Genomic DNA, 19,596 nt, shown 5'->3' with positions numbered 1-19,596 from the left:
TTAATAAAATTTAGCATATTTTAAACTTGAAGTATAAAAAAGTTAATACTGTATTGTTTTATTTTTAATTTAATTAGGATGAAATTGTTTTGTAATCTGGAGATAATTCTTTCCATAATACGATCAACACTAACATCACTAGATCAGAAGACAATGTATAAACTGCATGATATTAATTTGAAGGAGAGTATTTTCTTATCCCCTACACAAAGTTCCCCAATCTTTCCCAGCTTTGCAGACCAGCCGGGTGGTGGTGGTGAGTTGAGGGGATAGCTCTGCATGAGCGGCAGGCAAGTGCATGCAGCCGCACAACGCCGGGCACATATGGCTGCTGTTCTCACAATATGGACCATGTGTGTGTGCTTGCCTACTATTCACATAAGTGGAGATGGGCACATGCACTCGCCTGCCACTTCCACTTCCAGGCCTGGTAGTGGGCCACGGCCCAGGGATTGGGGACCTCTGCCCTACAGATCACCCGTGATAAGAGTACAAGAGGGTTCGGACTGATGAAACCAATGTCCATACCACCATGATGTAAACCTCCACCCCCCCTATTTTCAGTATAAGTTGCACACATGACCAAAAGATACAGAGCTTAATGTGTGGCACCACAATGCTGCTTTTATCATTCTGGAAGTAGCAAGATTCTGCAGATGCTGCTGATTTTATACACGACTAATTTATACTGCTGAGTCTTCATAATGTTTATTTTCACTGATGACAGCACTAAGATTTCCAGAAGGATGGGAACCAGTCCATTGAATATTTATACGGTTGTTGCAGAAATGGTTTAGAGAAATAAAATCTTTGTATCGTGTATTTGGGAAAAAATCCAAATTGGCTGATAATAAATATGCCAGGATGTGATAATTTAAACATCTGTAATAGAAAGTACTAATTAGATTCCCACAATATCAACAAAAGAGTAATACTGAAAATATGCATAATTGTCACATTAGGTCTATGCAAAGCGGTTGCAATTCATTCACTTCAGCTGAGGTGACAATATTTGTTTCATCCAGTGCATCTCCCATGATGCATCTCAAATGCAGCAGCTCCCTAGAAGCACAGGGAGGCCATTGGAACTAAAAGAACTTCTTCTTTACAAACTAGGGGTCATTCCGCTTGAGATTAGGATAGCTCCCATTCCTGCTGACCCTTTCCCAAAGCCCTAATCATTTGATTTTGTGCTAGGGCCCAGAACCCCAGAAGTGTGATAGTTTGCTCTTGGCTTTGTTTTATATAATTTATTTATACATTTTCAATTAATATACTTATATGCTTTGTGAACTGTGTAATGTCCAGGTTTCAAATCCCATATTTGAAAATATTCTTTTATCTTTAATGTCAGTCTATCCATTTCTGTGCAATCTAATATTTTTTTAATTATATCTTCTTCTCTCGGAGTTTCCTCATTTTTCCAATACTGTGCAAATACAATTCTTGCTGCTGTCAAGACATGCAATATTAAATACAAATTATCTTTATTATATTTCTACTAATGAGGCTGCTCTGTGGGAAGCTTCACTTCACAGAAGTGAAGACAGGTGCAGGGAATGAGAAGAATAGGGAAACTGAAGAAATCTATCTTGCAAAGTTTTTCTTCTCTCCAAGAAGGCCCCATGTGTGCTGGAAAGGGGGGGGAGCAAAGCAGTGTAATTTACTAGTAAGAATTACCTTAACCTTGTGGGTTAAGTTCCAGAAAGTTGCTATTCTTACCCAATTCTAAAAAGAAAGAAAACTTTTCTACCTAGGGAAGTTATGTACATCCTGGCAGCCAAAACAGAAATTATACGGAACACACGGCACTATGAGTAGATACAAGGCAAATTAAAGCCATGCAGCTTGCTGACCTTACTCAGACTCTTCCTCCATAAAAATCAGAATGTTTTATTGAATTTTCCAATGGAAAACAACACTTTCTTGTTGGACCACTTTAATCTAGCTTCATCCTGCCTCAGCAGCAGGCTGCGCCAAGATGGTAGCCCTGTTATGAGGGTATATCCTCAACAAATGGCTAGCCAAGTATAGGTACCATGCAACATGGATACAGCTTATATGTATCATTGGTATGAGTCACTGGCCAGTAAATTTGATCACTTCATTCAACCTTTATTGGAGATGACAAACTGGAACCTTCCATATGCAAAACATATGCTTCACTGATCTATATGTAATATAAGTTTAGAAGATTCTGGAGCCCTCGTTCCATAGCTGTCATAGGGAAAAGAGCAATTATTTATGCGGTTTTCTTTTCTTTAAAAGAAAGTGAAAAAAGAATATTTTAAACAGCATTTTGTGCCTCTTTGTGGTGTAATAGTTCTATATATCTTAATAAATTATTCCTAGTCATTTGATATGGTGTTCTATAAATACACATTGTCTTGAATGCAGCTGAACATTACAGTAAACTAGAGAAGGAGGTATTATTTATTCATTATGTTCATTCTATTCTGGAAAAATACAAATACTTTATCACAGGATAAAGCTTTTTAAAGAAAGTAATAAAATTGCCCAAGTGTTATCACATAATGAATGTGTCAAAATAAAAAATGTTTCATAATTATAAACAAAAATATAATTAAGGATTTTTTTTAGCTTTTATGTTAACTTAGACATAAAAAGCAAGTTTAGATAAAATCATCCTCATAAATACATACATTTTACTCCATGTGAATAGTGAATTTAAAGTATATATCATTTGTTTTTTTATTAGCAAAGGATTCCTTTTTTTGCTTGTTTTATTTTCCTTCCTTCAGATGTTTAGTATATTTCAAATAATATACAGCCTTTAGCTTTTACTATTATTATTTATGTTTATAAAAAGCTGCAGCATGAAATAGGCCTTATATAATCAAAACATACCCACTGTAGAAGGACAATAAATATTTCAGTTAATAAGTTTAGTTTAACTATTCCATATAAGTCCTTTCCTGTAGCATTTCTCCAATATTTCTCCACTAGTACCTGAAGGCCTGTGTGGTAGAGGTCTGAAGCTGACTTTAGCCTTTTGGTATGTCTTCATATCAGTGGATGGGATCGGGCAAACTGGTAGCAGTGTCAGGAGGCTCTGCCCACCCGCCCGGATGCTTCTGCACATGTGCAGAACTGTTGTGCGTGCACGCGAGCACCCACGCATCCACCAGTGAACTGGTAGCGACGGGTTTTGAAACCCGCCCCTGCTTCATATGATACACACATTTGAAAATGCCTTTCCATAGTTCAACTCAAATTTTCAGATAGTCATGAGGCCTCCATTCAGGCACTCTAAGAAATATAGGCCAGCTACAATCATATTCAGATTATTGATTTGATTCAGAACATCATTCCAACCCAGTTAAACCATTTAAATCAGTTCAAATGTCAGAATGTGCAAAGGTCTTACCAAATCATTGAACAAATTTGGAGACATCTGATTCAGTTTGATTACTCTATTCCAGTTATCGGTCTACATCAGAAAATCAGATCTGATCATTTAATTGAATCAACTGAATCTAATGTTCAAATCTAATCATCACATAGTTCTAGTTTCTTATATCCTGCTGTTCTCAAGAACTGCTCCCTTCCCTGCAAATATTCAGTATATATATTTAGACTTTTCATTACAGCCTTTCAATTTCCCATCTATCTAGAGCAGGTGTGTCAAACTCACGTTGTCATGGCATCATCACCTGGCGTATCATGACTTTCCCCCCCTTTGCTAAACTGGGCATTGGTGTGGCCAGCACATGACGCACCTGGGCCAGGGGGTATGAGTTTGACACTTCTGATCTAGAGTAACAAAGACAAAGAACATCCTAACGTTTTCCTTAATGCTACTGTAGATGTCATACATTTCAATGCAATCTAGGTAGTTTTAGATTAGGCACTACTGCAATATATCTATGGAGATTCTCAGTCATCCAGTTTATGGTTGTCCCAAAGGTGTTTTTTCAAAAGGCAACTGGACTTTGTTTTTCCTTGAAGACATTTCGATTCTCATCCAAGAAGCTTCTTCAGTTCTCTTCTTTAGTTCTTCAGAATGAGAACTGGAGAAGCTTCTTGGGTGAGAAATGAAGTATCTTCAAGGAAAAACAAAATCCAGTTGCCTTTTGAAAAAGCAAATTTAGGACACCACTGCTATATTGACCTAATTAAGTATCAGCACTGTACTGATTCAATGTTGCATTGATTTATTTGGATTACCTATAGGCATGATATACATGATTTGAGGATCTAGCTGCTGTTCTCTTTCTTCTTCTTACTATACTTAGAATAGAGTCACCATCTAAGACAACTTCACACATTACATAAACAATGTACTTAACTAAAGCATTTCACAAGAAGTGTCTTGACAAATCGTCCATAATTCTGATGCTTCTTGATCTGTTATACTTCGGGTTTTATAATTTCAAACCCAAAATCTGACGTTTTTTTTAAAAAAAGGAAATGACGTGGATTTTTTGAAGAAAGCTTGTGCTAGATTTTTTTAAAGGCATTGCAAATATTTATTATAAATATTTCAGCAATAGACCAATATAGATAGCTAGTTTCCGATCTGGATATTGTAGTTCTTGACAGTAAAACATTAATGGAAACCTGCCAAGGTTAAATATTTTTATAAAATACCAAAACAGTTTTATAAGAAAATAGACTCTTTGTAATAATATTCTTATCTGCTAGTAATTATTCATCTGTCTCGTTACTAACTGCATCATTTTAAACTACAATGAATTGAAGTTTTTCCTATTTTTTATGAAAAATGTTTGTAGAACTGGCTGTCTTACAAGAAAGGTTTTTCAATGACATTCCCCATAGAAGCTAATGCAAGATTTTATTGGAAATTGTGCGGCCAAAAAATTACGATTCCATAAACAAAAATATATGCTGTCCTAATAAATATATGTCATTTGATATTGGCATAATCCTGTGTGAACTGCAGAACATGTAAATCTGATTAAATCTTGAGTGGACAATGAAACAATAGGTTGTGGGTGGGGTTTTATTGACTTTTTCCCTGCAAGCTTCCCAAAGCAGAGACTTTCCTATTGGGAAGGCTGCAGGGAGCATCAGCAACCACGATTGACTTTATAATTGCTGCTGGGTTGCCCACTGATTTCTAGAAAGTTGTTAGGGAGCATTGGAACTTAGAATCATAGATGATCATCATAGCACAGCAGTAGCACCAAAGCAGCATCAGGGCAGCCGTGCTGAAGCGGCTACAACTTTCCCAAAGTTCATTCCCAAGGAAGTTGTGGGTCCCAGGCATTCTGTAAATTAGCCCATTTGATTTATCTTGGTTCCATAATTGTTGCCACATACCTTCAAATTTCACCCAAATGGTTATAAACAAACAGACACAAGAATTTTAGTGGTATATAGTTAATAAAGTCTTATGAGCTCTTAGCTATCAAATCAACTACTATTCCAACTGAAGGGTGTTCCTTTCTCTGCAAAGTGATCAATAAATTGAGGCAACATAAAACAAAGACTTCTTTCAAACTATAGCAGAAAAACACACCCAGAAGTCAATAAAGAAAAGTAGCTCAAAAAAACAGTGGCTATATTACTTTGAAAATTGTCAGAGGGTTCTAGTGTTGGGGGGTAAAAATCATACAAGGCTTTATATATCTTGCTAAAGAGCTCAGCTAGCTAGGAATAGTAATTATAGTAATAATGATAATACTATAATATTACTAATAATAGTAATATTAGCAATAAAATACTTATAATAGTAATATTAGTAATGAAAGGCAACTTCAGATATAAACCAGTTTGGTTGAATGATTAAGGCACCACGCTAGAAACCAGGAGACTGTGAGTTCTCATTCTACTTTAGGCATGAAAGCCAGCAGGCTGACTTTGGGCCAATCACTCTACTCACCTTGCAGGGTTGTTGTTTTGGGGAAAATAGGAGGAGTATTAGATATATTTGCTTTGAGTTATTTATAAAAATAATAAAGGCAGGATATAAATAAAATTAAATAAATAATTAATAACAATAATGGTATTCTAGTCTCAGAATTCTGAGTAAATGTACCAGCTGAAGATTTTGAGGATTGTCTTCCCAAAAAGCTGAAAGGAACCAGGTTGGGCCAAATGGTGCAAGGCACCTATTGTTTACATCTGATTATGACCCCCAACAGTCCCAGAAACACCATGGCAGTTCACAAAATACCTAAGCTAAATTAAATATAAATTCCTCAAGTCCAAATTGCAGGATTTATACATCCAGGCAAGATGGCCTGCATTTCTTTACTGATATATCAGCAAAGTGTGCAATGGGTTGCCAGAATATCCTGGCAGATAGGATCAACACCCAGGCAAGAGATATCTCCGCTACAAAAGGGATGGGAGTGGAGAAAGTATCTCAAGACGAGACCTTGCCTAGTTCTCTGAAAAATAAAGGCAAAGAAGGAGAGAAGTGCTTCAGACTTGCAAGAATTTGTTACTGTAACCTTACAATAAAAATAGTGTCCGCATTCGTGGTTTTGGTTTCTTGTTTGAACTATTTCAAAGAGCTGACAAAGTATACATGCATTTTGTATTGCTGCATTTTGATGATGAAGGCAATATAAATTGTCATCAGAGTCAAGCAGAATCAGCATGGTACCACAAGTGATAGCTAGAAGTACAGGTAGTCCTCGGTTTACAACAGTTTGTTTAGTGACTGTTCAAAGTTACAACAGCACTGGAAAAAGTGACTTATGACTATTTTTCACACTCACAACCATTGTAGCATCACCATGGCCATGTAATCAAAATTCAGATACTTGGCAACTGGTTCATATTTATGATGGTTGCAGTGCTCTGGAGTCATGTGATCAACTTTTGTAACCTCCTGACAAGCAAAGTCAATGCGGAAGCCAGATTCACTTACCAATCATGTTACTAACTTAACAACTGCATGATTTACTTAACAACTGAAAGTAAGGTCATAAAATGGGGCAAAACTTTCTTAACATAAATTTTGGGCTCAAATGTGGTCGTAAGTCAAAGACTACCTATAGTCCTTTGATTTTATTTTTATTTATAAAGCTACTGTATTTTTAATGAAATGATACAGACCGTGAGAACAAACATTCCTAAATTCAGTCTTATTTTGCTGAACTCACAAGGTGGCAGCATTGAGGCACAATCTTGGAATCCTTACAGTTTATTTTTAATATTTGAGGGCTAGTAGAGAAAAAGCAACAGGCTTTCCTTTCTCTGAATAATAAACTTCTATAATAATCTAAGAAAGTGTAATAAATAGTTTTGTTAGAACTGAATTAAGTTAGAATATCATTAAGTGTTGTACCTTATGATTCTTGATGAATGTATCTTTTATTTTATGTACACTGAGAGCGTATGCACCAAGACAAATTCCTTGTGTGTGTCCGATCACACTTGGCCAATAAAAAATTCTATTCTATTCTGTTCTATTCTGAAAAACAACTGTCTTCACCTATAATGATTTATAGAAGCCACTGTAAAAGCAGATTTACTGCTATAACATTCCTCTGTATAATCTCCAACATTATTAGAGATAGTGATAATTTCTTAATTTATGCATAAACTCTCTGTTTCTTTTGTGCAAGGTGAGATTCCTGTGTGAGTAATCGTAGACAAATGACAACATAGAGCCTTCTGCTCTTAGGTTTCCTGAGCTGGAAGATGTTTTCTTTTTTTCTTTTTTGGTCTACATGAATGTAATCTGAAAATGTAATCTCCTTCTCTCTCTAGTTTGTCAAACATGTACGAGATAACAGGAATAAGTATAAACATAGATGTTAATCAGGGGTGGTTTCTACTTACCTTTACTACCAGTTTGCAGCGGGGCAGCACGCATGCGCAGAAGCATTTTGATGACATCGGGGTCAGTGGGCGGAGCCACCCGCCAGTTTTACTACCGGTTCTATAGAACTGGTGCGAAACGGGGACAACCCAACACTGATGTTAATACACGAAATGGGTCCGAATAAATGGGGACAGTAGGACAGGGACAGAAGGCTTATGCACGCCCCTTACAGACCTCTTAGGAATGGGGTGAGGTCAACAGTAGACAGTCTAAGGTTAAAGTTGTGGGGGTTTGGGGGTGAAACCACAGAGTCAGGTAGTGCATTCCAGGCATTGACCACTCTGTTGCTGAAGTCGTATTTTTGAGTTTGGAGCGGTTTACCTTGAATTTGTATCTACTGTGTGATGATGTATTATTGTGGTTGAAGCTGAAGTAGTCATTGACAGGTAGGACGTTGTAGCGGATAATTTTGTGTACTACGCTTAGGTCAGACTAAAGTGGACTGATGGGATTAAGTCCTTGCTCTCAATGCCTACGTGCCTACGTGACATTGTTGAACGAGAATTTCCTTTCGATAAAGACCTGGTGTGGTCTCTTTTCTGTAACAAGACCGTAGGCAGCGTAGTTCTAGGTTGTCCAAGCCTAAAATTTCAAGCCTGGTGGCATAAGGTATTTTGTTGCAAGCAGAGGAGTGGAGTACTCTTCTCATGAAATACCTCTGTACTCGCTCAATTGTATTAATGTCTGATATACAGTGCGGATTCCAGACAGACGAGCTGTATTCAAGAATTGGTCTAGCAAAGGTTTTGTATGCCTTAGTTTGCAGTACAATGTTACCGGAGAAAAAGCTTCGCAAGATTAGGTTTACAACTCTTAATGCCTTTTTGGCAATGCTGTTATCTTTTTGGTCTACATGACTGTAATCTGAGACTAACAGTTTCTCTCTCTCTCTCTCTCTCTCTCTCTCTCTCTCTCTCTCTCTCTCTCTCTCTCTCTCTCTCTCTCTCCTTTTTCTTCTTCTTCTTGTTTTTCAGGGGAAGAGTTGTACGACTAGACTTTAACATTTCAGAGCACTAGACATTTGCAGATATTTTGGTATTAATTTGATTATTTCTAATAACAAATGCAGATACAATTGTGAGATGAGTTTAGCTTTTATGAATGGAATTCAGTCTCATGGCCAGATGTATTGCCTGTTAGTCTTTCACATCTCTTATATCAAGGATGTGCCTTATTTTAGAGAGGAGGCGGAGGGTGCTGCTTTCTTTGTTTTTATTTCCCTGCCTCACAACGCAATCTCTATGGCAGTTTGGATATTCAAATACAAAATATATACTTAATTGCCTTCAGAACAAAAGCCAAACAATGTGAGTTTAATTTTTCCTTTGAAAAAAATATGGGTAAAATGTCTTGTTCATTAAATGGTTAAAATTATTTTCAAAAGTGCTAAATACATCTGAGTATTTTATGGATATCTTTGCAAGCTTAGAACAGGGGTCTCCAACTTTGGCAACTTTACGACTTGCGGACTTCAAGTTGCCAAGGTTGGAGACCCCTGGCTTAGAAAATAGAAGGTAGGGAATGGATTATATTTGACTTTAGGAATCTTTCAAGCTTCATTTTGCCATAAAGAAGTAGGAAACTGGCAAGGCAATAAATAATTTTAGGTGCTCCATCAATTCCAGTCTGCTCTTCTTTTCCAAGTTTTGGCGCTATGCTCAAAACAAACAAAATATGGATTAGAAGCCTAAATTACAGTGTTAGCCGAGATAGTTTTCTAAATACAGAGTGTTAAAAATGGCTGATGCAAAGCCAAGATGAAACAGCATGGCCACATATCTACATTAGCCATCTTCTGTTTCTAAACAGCAATATGAGCATAATCAAGAAAAATGGTATACAACTGCATGCATGCACACACACACACAAAACTTTTGGGCTGCGTTTTTTATTCTATGTGTTTCAGATGGCTTGTTGATTAAGAACTAAAATTAAATGTAAACTGCAAAGTACATATTATTAAATGACTTATAACATGATCTTATATACAATATATAAAACCTATATGCAGTAGAGCAATGTAACTAACATTATATCAATATTGCCTATGCAATTAAAAATCTTTTAGTATTCTAGTCAAATACGAGATATCCAACCTCTGTAATTTTCAATACTGGGGGGGGGGGGAATCTTGTTTCTTTGGAAGCTATATAAGGTCAATTTTCTCTCGCATATTAATAACTCACTACCCTTTACAGATATTATTTGATCTAATTGAATTTTCTAACTGAAATATAAGCGCATGCAACTATTATTTGTTTAAAAATGAGTAGCTGCCAATGAATTGTTAAATCATCTATATTTTATTTAAGGCAAAAATAGACAAATATAGTTTTTAATTATTGAGAGACATAGGCTGTATGGTATCATTCTTATTACACCCAAGCTAAATATGCATTCTGCTTTTTTTCTGACGGGTTATTATTATGTTCCTCTAACCATTCTGTAGAGGCCATGTTCTCATTCACATGTTCTCCATTTCACCCCCAGCTCACAAGGTAACCATCAACACTGCATAAGTTCTCCAAGGTCAGCTTCATGGCTCTTTCCATATATTTTCTTATGACTTCGTTATTTCTATGGAATGAGCTGGATTTTCAGATGTTTACATAATTATACTTTGGTTGATATGAATAAGCCATTAATAAGTGACCATATAATAATAAGTAGTGTACTGAATATCAGAGACAATACAGGGAAAATTCAAGCTGTGCACCCCTAGCATCATTATAAATGTCTTTTTTTATGAAAAGAAAATATCACAAAATGTGTCCACTGGAAAGTTAATAATTTATCCTGATTACAAAGCTTGTTAACTTGTTAAAGCTCTAAAAATAAAATCAGTGGAATCTCTTATTTCACAATGCCCTAAACTACTTGACTGATTTCAGTAGCTTCAAATAAGCAATATAGCACTAAAAGAATAGCAGAAACAAGGATAAATATTGAAATAATTGGTATAAATTGAAAATCTTATATAGTTTTGAACATCTACTGAATTTAATGTATGAACTATAAGTAGAACACAAGTCAAGAATCTGAATAGATCAAACATTGTATAATTAAATGAATGCAGGATTTGAATGAAGTAATAGACATGCAATAATGGATATTTGTCTAATTCTGACCCTTTCTTTTGTCTCTCCAGGTTATTCTCACATTCCATTACAGTATTTCAGTGGAAGAAGAATAAATTTATTCTCTATATATATATACCGGTATACTGCACATACATACACTTTTTGTATGTAAAAAGAAAATTTTAAAAAGATAATTTAGTAATTAGTGAAAACTATTCTAGCACCACCTCCACCCCACATCATATAGAATTTGTGAAATTTAGAGTCTATATTTCCATTACGTGAAAAATGAGATTTCTAGTATTGATTTAATTCATTAAAGCCTATGATTTTTTTAATTAATATTTTATATTGTGTTAGCCAGATATTCGGGGTTGAAGATTAATAGTAATTTTTAGTTTTTTCTTTGGAAATTGAGCGTGAACATGAGCTCATGAGTTCGTATGTGCTTGTGTACATTATACCCCAGAAGTCCATATTCTTTTATTTATGCTCAAACATCATATCAAGTTTTATTTAATTTCCCTTCTCTATTTTATGTTTTTGCCATGTTGTTAAATAAAATAATGCTGCATACAGGATAAAGCCTTTAACATCATTGTGAGTAGGGATTTCATACAGCTTAGATTAGGAGAAAGCAAACTTTGGATCAACATTTTATATCCATTTTCCACATAGTTACACTTGTTTTTCCATGCCTGGATTTTTATACACAGGCACACAGTTTAGTGATCATTTTACATTTATATTTTATTTATTTATTGATTTGTTTATTTATTTATTTATTTTTATTTTATTTTATTTATTAGTTTGATTTATATGCCGCCCTTCTCCGGAGACTCAGGGTGGCTTACAATGCTTTTAAGCAATAGCCTTCATACTTTTGTATATACCTGCTTAGTAGGGCTTTTGCCCCCCCCGCAAGTGGTGTTCTATTTTATACAAAGTCAGTTTATTGTTAAAATGTAATGGTGATGGATCTAGCCCAATAACTCACAAGACGAATTCTCTTTCTTAATTAAATTCCTTTATTGCAGGCCTATGAATCTTAGGCCTTGTGGAGCCAGAGGTCACTGACCTTGGACCTTTCTCTTTCAGGTACACATCTGGAACAACCCGAATACCTCGTGGTGAGAGCTATTATACCCAGGAGGAGGGGCTAGGAGGTAAGGAGTGGCTATGGGAGTGATGGGATATGTGGTTAGTTAACCCTTACAGAGCTATGTGTCCAGAGTGGCAATACAGTTAGGCATTTACCATGACATAAAATGTAACTCAAAACTTTCCGTGTATTGCATGAACATTACTTTGATTGATTTATGATTTCACTGGTATCAGTCTTTCAACCCAAAATAGCATTTTGGTTATGACCAAAAAAAAAAATCAAAAATAATTTGCCAAGATGTATTATTCCCAAGAGTGCCTTAATTTTTAATTCTTATTAATCTTTCCTTGAAAACAAAATTATATTTCTTCTTCATTACTTACATTAAAAGCACAATTTTTACCTAGCATATTTCCACATTTACTGAATTGCTTTCGACAAATGACTCATCTTTCGTTAACCTCTGGGAATGCTAATTAAAAAGCAATCATTTATTACAGCTCTCACCCAGCAGAAAGAGGTGCAGTAACAGTGGGCTGCATGCTCAGTCAAAGAATCATAGCAATTTCCCTAATCAAAGCACAAGTTATGTTAAATGGTATGGCATCTGCTTCCTTGGAAAGGGCACAGCATTTCAGAGTGATCCATCATAAAAAGCATTTTGATCTCTCTGAACATAGTAAACAGCTTGAATTCAGCAGGAAGCTGATGGTCTGCTTTCTTCCTTAAAAATGTATGAAGTGCTTGGTTAATGGTACCGTTTGACTGATAAATTGGAAATAAGCTGTCAGATGTAAATGCCTTATTCTCCAATGTGTAAATAATGTATATATGGAACATCAGAGGTTAACTTATTCTTTGGACTTTAATGTATTCATAACTTACCACTCCCATTCCTAGCTCCACCCCTTGTATATATAAGGAGCCACCCTCACCATTCTCGTCGCTTCTACCTTGAATATTCAGTGAATATAGAATGCCTATCATAATTAAAAAGAAATATATTTAAAGCTTTAACTTCTATTATCTTTATTGAGTCTGATCCTGAAAATATTGCAACAAGCTGGTAGCAGAGGATGGTTAATTGACTCAATAAGTAATTAAAAATGTCCAAGAAAGATAGGCCCAACACCAGGGCCTACAGCAAAGAAATAGAAACTGATCAAGAGATGATCAACGAATCCACCAATGCGATTTCGAGAGAATCCGAAGAATACACCACTGAAGAAGAAGAACTAATGAGTGAAAATAATGACCAGAAAGAAATCGAAATAGAAAATAACGAACTCAGGTTAGAGATATTAAAGATACTAAAAAGCCAAAAGAATGATGAAAGTCTCATCGCGGACCTCCAGGAGATGCTGAAGAACAGCGGAGCAGCGAGAGAGAAAAACGTCATTAAAGAAAAACCCAAAGATCAAAAAATCGTAAGTGAGATGACTACTGAGAAAATAGTTGTTAAAAAGAAAAGATGTGATCCCGCGCGAAATTTTGAATGGCAGCCATCTTGGTTTCAACGAACTTTAAAAGAGAATGGAGCAGAACCAATCAAAACGCTCAGTTCAAAATTTCTGGCGCGAAAAACACTATCAGACGAAGAAAGTGAGAAAGAAGTCTCAAACTCTTCAGATGATCCAAAATCAGAAAGTGAAGACGATTTAACAAAATCTCAAGTAAAATCAGCAATGAAAACGCTTTTTGCTGCTTTTGGGCCAAGACTGAAAATTACCAAGACATCTACGAAGAAGCAAGAAATCAAACCGGCGACTCAAGACCTGCACGCTCCCATCCTGACTTCGAAAGCGACGACGCCCGAGCCCAGAGAGCCATGCCGATTTCGCCCTACACCACAGACAAAATCGAATACCAACGCACACAAAAAGAAGAAAAGAACCGTCACCACCACCAGAACCCCAAAAACCGAGCCAGAGACCGACTCATCTGAGGAGGAGCGGATCGAGAGAGCTGAAAGGGAGAGAACCTTCCACGACGCCACCAAAGAAGAAATGAACAACGCGCATGTGCGAAACTACGTAGACGACCCAGAAGGACTTGAACTGGCCAGAGAACCGCGCAGACTCATTGCAAGCATCCCAATGCCGTTCTGTAATTTCCTGCACTTGAGAGATCACGGACTGCCCCAGGTTGTAAGTAATGGACAGAATAATGTAGGTAACTTACCCAGTGACTTCCCAAAACTTAGAATTGATGGCATTAATTTACAAGAGTGGTATCAACAGCTTCAGGTTATTTTCATGAAAGAAAATTTACTATTCTTTATAACTAGCCCTCCAAGAAGACCTTGGACTTTAAAAATAGATTGTTTACATCATAGAGCATTTTTCATAATAATATCTAGCGTGTCTCCTGCAATGTATCATAGCATCAAACCAAACCTAACTGTATCAGAAATAATTCAATGCATGTTTAATCTATTTCACAGCGATAGCGTAGCTACAACCACAAGAATGTCTAAGGATTTCTTTTCCTCTAGAGTAAAACCAGGGGTTTCTATAAGTGAGCATTTGATAAATCTAAACAAAATAAGAGCTGAGCTACAATTGAGGGGGGAAGTGATTTCAGATCAAACAATGAAAAGTGTTATTATCAATTCACTTGATCCATCATGGGATAGCTTTATGTCACACTTAGATACCATTAATTTGGGATATTTATCCATAGAAAGTCTATCTAACAAATTGATAGCAGAAGACAATTCAAGAAAAAATCGATCCAGTAACCAAACAGACCACAAACCCTTTAGGAAAGTAGTCTTTCAAGATAAACATAATGAGGCCTTTAGATGCTACAATTGTGGATCCAGGGAACATAGTAGAAGAGACTGCCCCAAAGTCTCAAGAGAGAGACATAGACCAGAATATAGGAGCAAATATAATTACAGACAATCTTCCACAGATAGACACAAATATAGAAGCCCACCAAATTACAAAGAAGGTAGAGGGGGTAGAGAAAATTCAAAAGAGAGGAAATCTGGGTCACTGAATGGGCTAAATAAACAAGACAGCAACAGAACACAGCAGGATGAGAATAACAATTGGCTTATTGATTCTGGTGCAACAAATCACACCACCAACAACAAAAGTATATTATCTTCATTTATAGAAGATAAGTTTGTGATAAAGGTAGCTAATCAAGAAAAGGTTCAAGTACTAGGCAAAGGAAATGTGACCTTGCCTGGTCTAGGGAAAATAGAGGGGGTATTATTAATCCCAGAAATACCTCACAACATACTAAGTGCCATAAAATTAAGCAGAGAATCTGATATCAATATAGTTTTCTCAAAGGGGAAAGCAACTATAGAAAAGAACAAAACAAATGTAGGTACTGTAATGATAAAAGGAGGTCTACCCTATCTGATAACTAAAGAAAGATGTTTACATAACATTGATTCAAATATGGAAGATTGTATTGAAGCAGATGATGAAAATGTCAGTAACAGTGACAATGATGAGTGTAGAATAGCTCATGATCACAAAAACACATACAAGGAAAAGAAACCAAAAATAGGTAAACCAATTCATGATGAGTGTGCTCACATCTTACACAGGAAGTTAGGACATGCAAGCTTTCCTGTAGTACAAAAAATGACTGAACACGCAGAAGGTGTCAAAATAAAAAATTGTGAAAATTATTTGGAATGCTCAGTATGTAAGTCCACCAAACTAAAAACCAGTCCCAGACCAAAAAAATCTAACAGATCAACTAACAATATTTTTGATTTGGTACATATGGACTTAGTTGGTCCATTAAGTCCCTCAATTACCTATAGAAAACGTTACTTCCTAACAATAGTGGATGACTACAGCCGATATGGTTTTGTTTACACATTAAAGCACAAAGATGAAACATTTCAGAAATTCAAGGAATTCTACAAACGTATAGAAACACAACATAATATCAGAATAAAGCAAATTATGACAGATAGGGGATGTGAGTTCATGTCTAAAGAATTCTCCCAATGGTTAAAGGATAGAGGAATGTTACATTTCACGTCCAATCCTTTTTCTGCATTTCAAAATGGAGTTGCAGAGAGGAAAAATTCCACACTACAAACCATGATTAGGTGCACATTAGAGGATGCTGGTTTAGGCAAACAATTTTGGTCAGAGGCATTACATTATTCGAATTACACTCAAAATAGAACCTGGTCCAGTATTGTGAATAAGACACCATATGAGGTGATGTACAATAGAAAACCCAAATTATCACACATGCACATATTTGGAGTCACTGCAGACGTACACATACCTAAACAATTGAGGAGAAAGGGAGAAAACGTATCCAGGAGATTAAGATTCATGGGATACGAAACTGGAACCAAAGGGTACAGATTTATTGATAGTAATAACAAATTCATAGTATCCAGAACAGCTGTGTTCCATGAACAGGCCAATTGGTCAAAATTGCACCTTAATGAAATATTTCCTAATAAATGTAAAGATACGATATCTTGCGAGGAAGGAACAACAGAAAATCAAAATATTAACAAAAGTAAGAACAAAACCAAAACTTGGACTAATAGTCAGCATAAAATAAAGACAGACACATTAACAAAAAAGGAAGCTAGATATTTGCATGATAACCATAGCAAGCCTGAAAGAACTATTAGAAACAATAGAAACCAAATACCAAATAAATACAAAGATTACATAATGCATATGAATGGAGAACAAATAACACCTAATACATATGAAGAAGTATTGAAACTTCCACATGAAGAAAGAGAAAAATGGGAACTAGCTATGGAAAAAGAGATGGAAAGTTTACAAGGATTAAATGTATTCACACCTGCGATCGCACCTAAGGATAAAACAATTATAGGTACCAGGTGGATTTATAAAATTAAGAACTTAGAAGGAGGCAATACCTTATACAAGGCTAGACTAGTTGCACAAGGCTATGCACAAAAATATCCAGAAGACTATACTGATACATATTCACCCACAGTGAGAACAGAGAGTGTCAAAACAGCCCTTGTAGTAGCATCTGCACTCAATCTGGACGTATTCCAATATGACATACAGACCGCATACTTACATGCAAAATTAGATAAGGAAATATATGTAAGAGCACCACACAGTCAATACACTAATAAGAACGAAATTTGGTTATTAAATAAGAGTCTGTACGGATTAAAGCAATCCGGCAAAAGATGGTACGATTGCTTGGTAAAAGTACTTAAGACCATGGATTTCAACGCCACCACTGCTGATAACTGTTTCTTTGTAAAAAAGAGTAATGATCATATTGAATTTGTATTAATTTACGTGGACGATATTTTATACATTGGAAAGCATAAAGAGAGCAGGGAAATCTTTGTAAATAAGTTAAATGAACACTTCTCACTGAAATCTCTGGGTAAAGTGAATAAATACCTTGGTGTGCAAATTAACAAAACTAAAAGGGGATTCAAACTTACACAGAAAGATAAAATCATCGAACTCCTAAACAAATGTAACTTAAATAATGCTAAAACCTGTGACACCCCTATGCAAACTGATTTTCTTAGAAACACTGATGAATCTTCCCCTGAGTTTAAAGACAACACATTTTACAGATCAGTTATAGGTTCACTCCTTTATATATCTAATTGGACTAGGCCAGATATTGCATTACCTCTCAATCTATTGTCAAGATATGTTAGTAAACCAACCTTGTATCATTGGGAAGCTGTCAAAAGAATTCTAAGATATCTGAAGGGTACATTAGATTTTTGTTTAATGTTGGAACCCAATAATGACAGAGAACCAAAAATTACTTGTTATGCTGATGCAGATTGGGCTGGTGATACATCATGCAGAAAGAGTACTTCTGGTTATGTTTTTCTATTGAATGATTGTCCAGTTTACTGGTATACTGGTAAACAAGAACTAGTAGCCACTTCTACTACAGAAGCGGAATATGTTTGTTTGTCCAAAGCTGCAAATAACCTTGTATGGTTCAATGATCTGATCACTGATGTTTGGAAGAAACCCACCTTACCATTTATTATGCATGAAGACAATAAAGCGGCCATTGAAATATCCAGATCCGATGCAATTGGACAAAGGTCCAGGCATATTGATATAAAGTTTAAGCATGTGAGACAACTGTCTCAAGACGGATTCATTAAAGCAATACATTGCGATACTTCTGAACAATTAGCTGACATATTAACAAAACCCTTACCTTCTAAACAACACAAATATTTAACTTCTAAATTATATGTATTATATTGTCCTGAATCAGAATGTAATTGGTGTTGTGTAACGAACCGGCATTTAGAGGGGGATTTGTCAGATGTAAATGCCTTATTCTCCAATGTGTAAATAATGTATATATGGAACATCAGAGGTTAACTTATTCTTTGGACTTTAATGTATTCATAACTTACCACTCCCATTCCTAGCTCCACCCCTTGTATATATAAGGAGCCACCCTCACCATTCTCGTCGCTTCTACCTTGAATATTCAGTGAATATAGAATGCCTATCATAATTAAAAAGAAATATATTTAAAGCTTTAACTTCTATTATCTTTATTGAGTCTGATCCTGAAAATATTGCAACATAAGCTTTTCTTTGTGACTAATGCAGAAAAGACTTTGGTTTTCATATAAGCACACTTATCAGCTCTGCATACTCCAGTAGAACTATCACGAGCGTAAAATATAAATGTACTGTCATAGCAGTAATGTTTGTGCAATATTCTACTTACATTTGTTAAAATGTTAAAAGTAATTGAAATTCAGTATTCTAGCATTTTTACATTTTATATTATATTATATGAAGTCCTTTCTTGAACTTTTGTGGTTCAGTAATACAAGATTCAGGAACTTCCTAATTTGTATGATGAAAACACAGTTTCTCTCACAGGGCTGTCCTGTTTCATTGTGTACGATGGCAGGTATTAGATATGTATTATTTCTTCAATACAAAGCCCATGCCAACTCAAGAATATATTATACAGTTATCAGAAGCAAAAAGCAGATTGTGAATGCTCATAGTCAAGACAAAATTCTCCATTTTTGTTGCTGGATGAGGTTGTGCTGCCCCAAACAGACACTATGCACATTCTGGAGGTCCTCCTGGACTACAACTCTTGCTCAGGACCCGGTAGCAGTCATGGCTAGGAGGGCCTTTGCATAACTACGTATTGCGTGTCAGTTGTGCCTGTTCTTGGATCAACAGATCCCATTCACAGTCACTCATATCCGGGTCACCTCCCCATTGCTATGTACCAGTGGTGGGTTGCCCCCTGTTCGGACCGGTTCGCAAGAACCGGTAGTAAAACTGGCAGAAGGCTCCGTCCACCACCCCAGATGTCATCATCGGCGATCTGCGCATGCACAGAAGCTTCCTGTTGCGAACCGGTAGTAAAGGTAAGTAGTAAAGGTAAGTAGAACTCATCCCTGCTATGCACCCTACATGGGGATGAATCTGGAGTATCTGGAAATTTCAGCTGATGCAAAATGCAGTGGAACTAGCAGTTAAGTGTGTTTCTGTTAGAGCACGTGCGACAATTGTTATTGTATTTGTTTATAGTTGTACGCTGTCCAGAGTCACTTTGCATGAGATGGGGGGGCCATA

General features: G+C 36.1%; 1 long non-coding RNA gene across 2 annotated transcripts; it reads left to right on the top strand.

The window, feature by feature from the left end:
- Positions 1-8,927: 8,927 nt before the first annotated feature.
- LOC132712627 (uncharacterized) lies at positions 8,928-19,300 on the top strand. 2 transcript variants are annotated; one of them, XR_009623285.1, is made up of 4 exons: positions 8,928-9,129; positions 10,971-11,040; positions 12,001-12,068; positions 19,198-19,300. It is a non-coding gene; the product is annotated as an uncharacterized LOC132712627 (long non-coding RNA). The 2 variants fall into 2 exon arrangements; XR_009623286.1 differs by lacking the exon at positions 8,928-9,129 and adding an exon at positions 10,312-10,351.
- The last annotated feature ends 296 nt before the right edge of the window (positions 19,301-19,596 follow it).

This window comes from Pantherophis guttatus, chromosome 7 (genome assembly GCF_059756535.1).
Source record: "Pantherophis guttatus breed Tessera chromosome 7, ASM5975653v1, whole genome shotgun sequence".
NCBI lineage: Eukaryota > Metazoa > Chordata > Lepidosauria > Squamata > Colubridae > Pantherophis > Pantherophis guttatus.
This window is presented reverse-complemented; position numbering and strand designations above follow the sequence as displayed.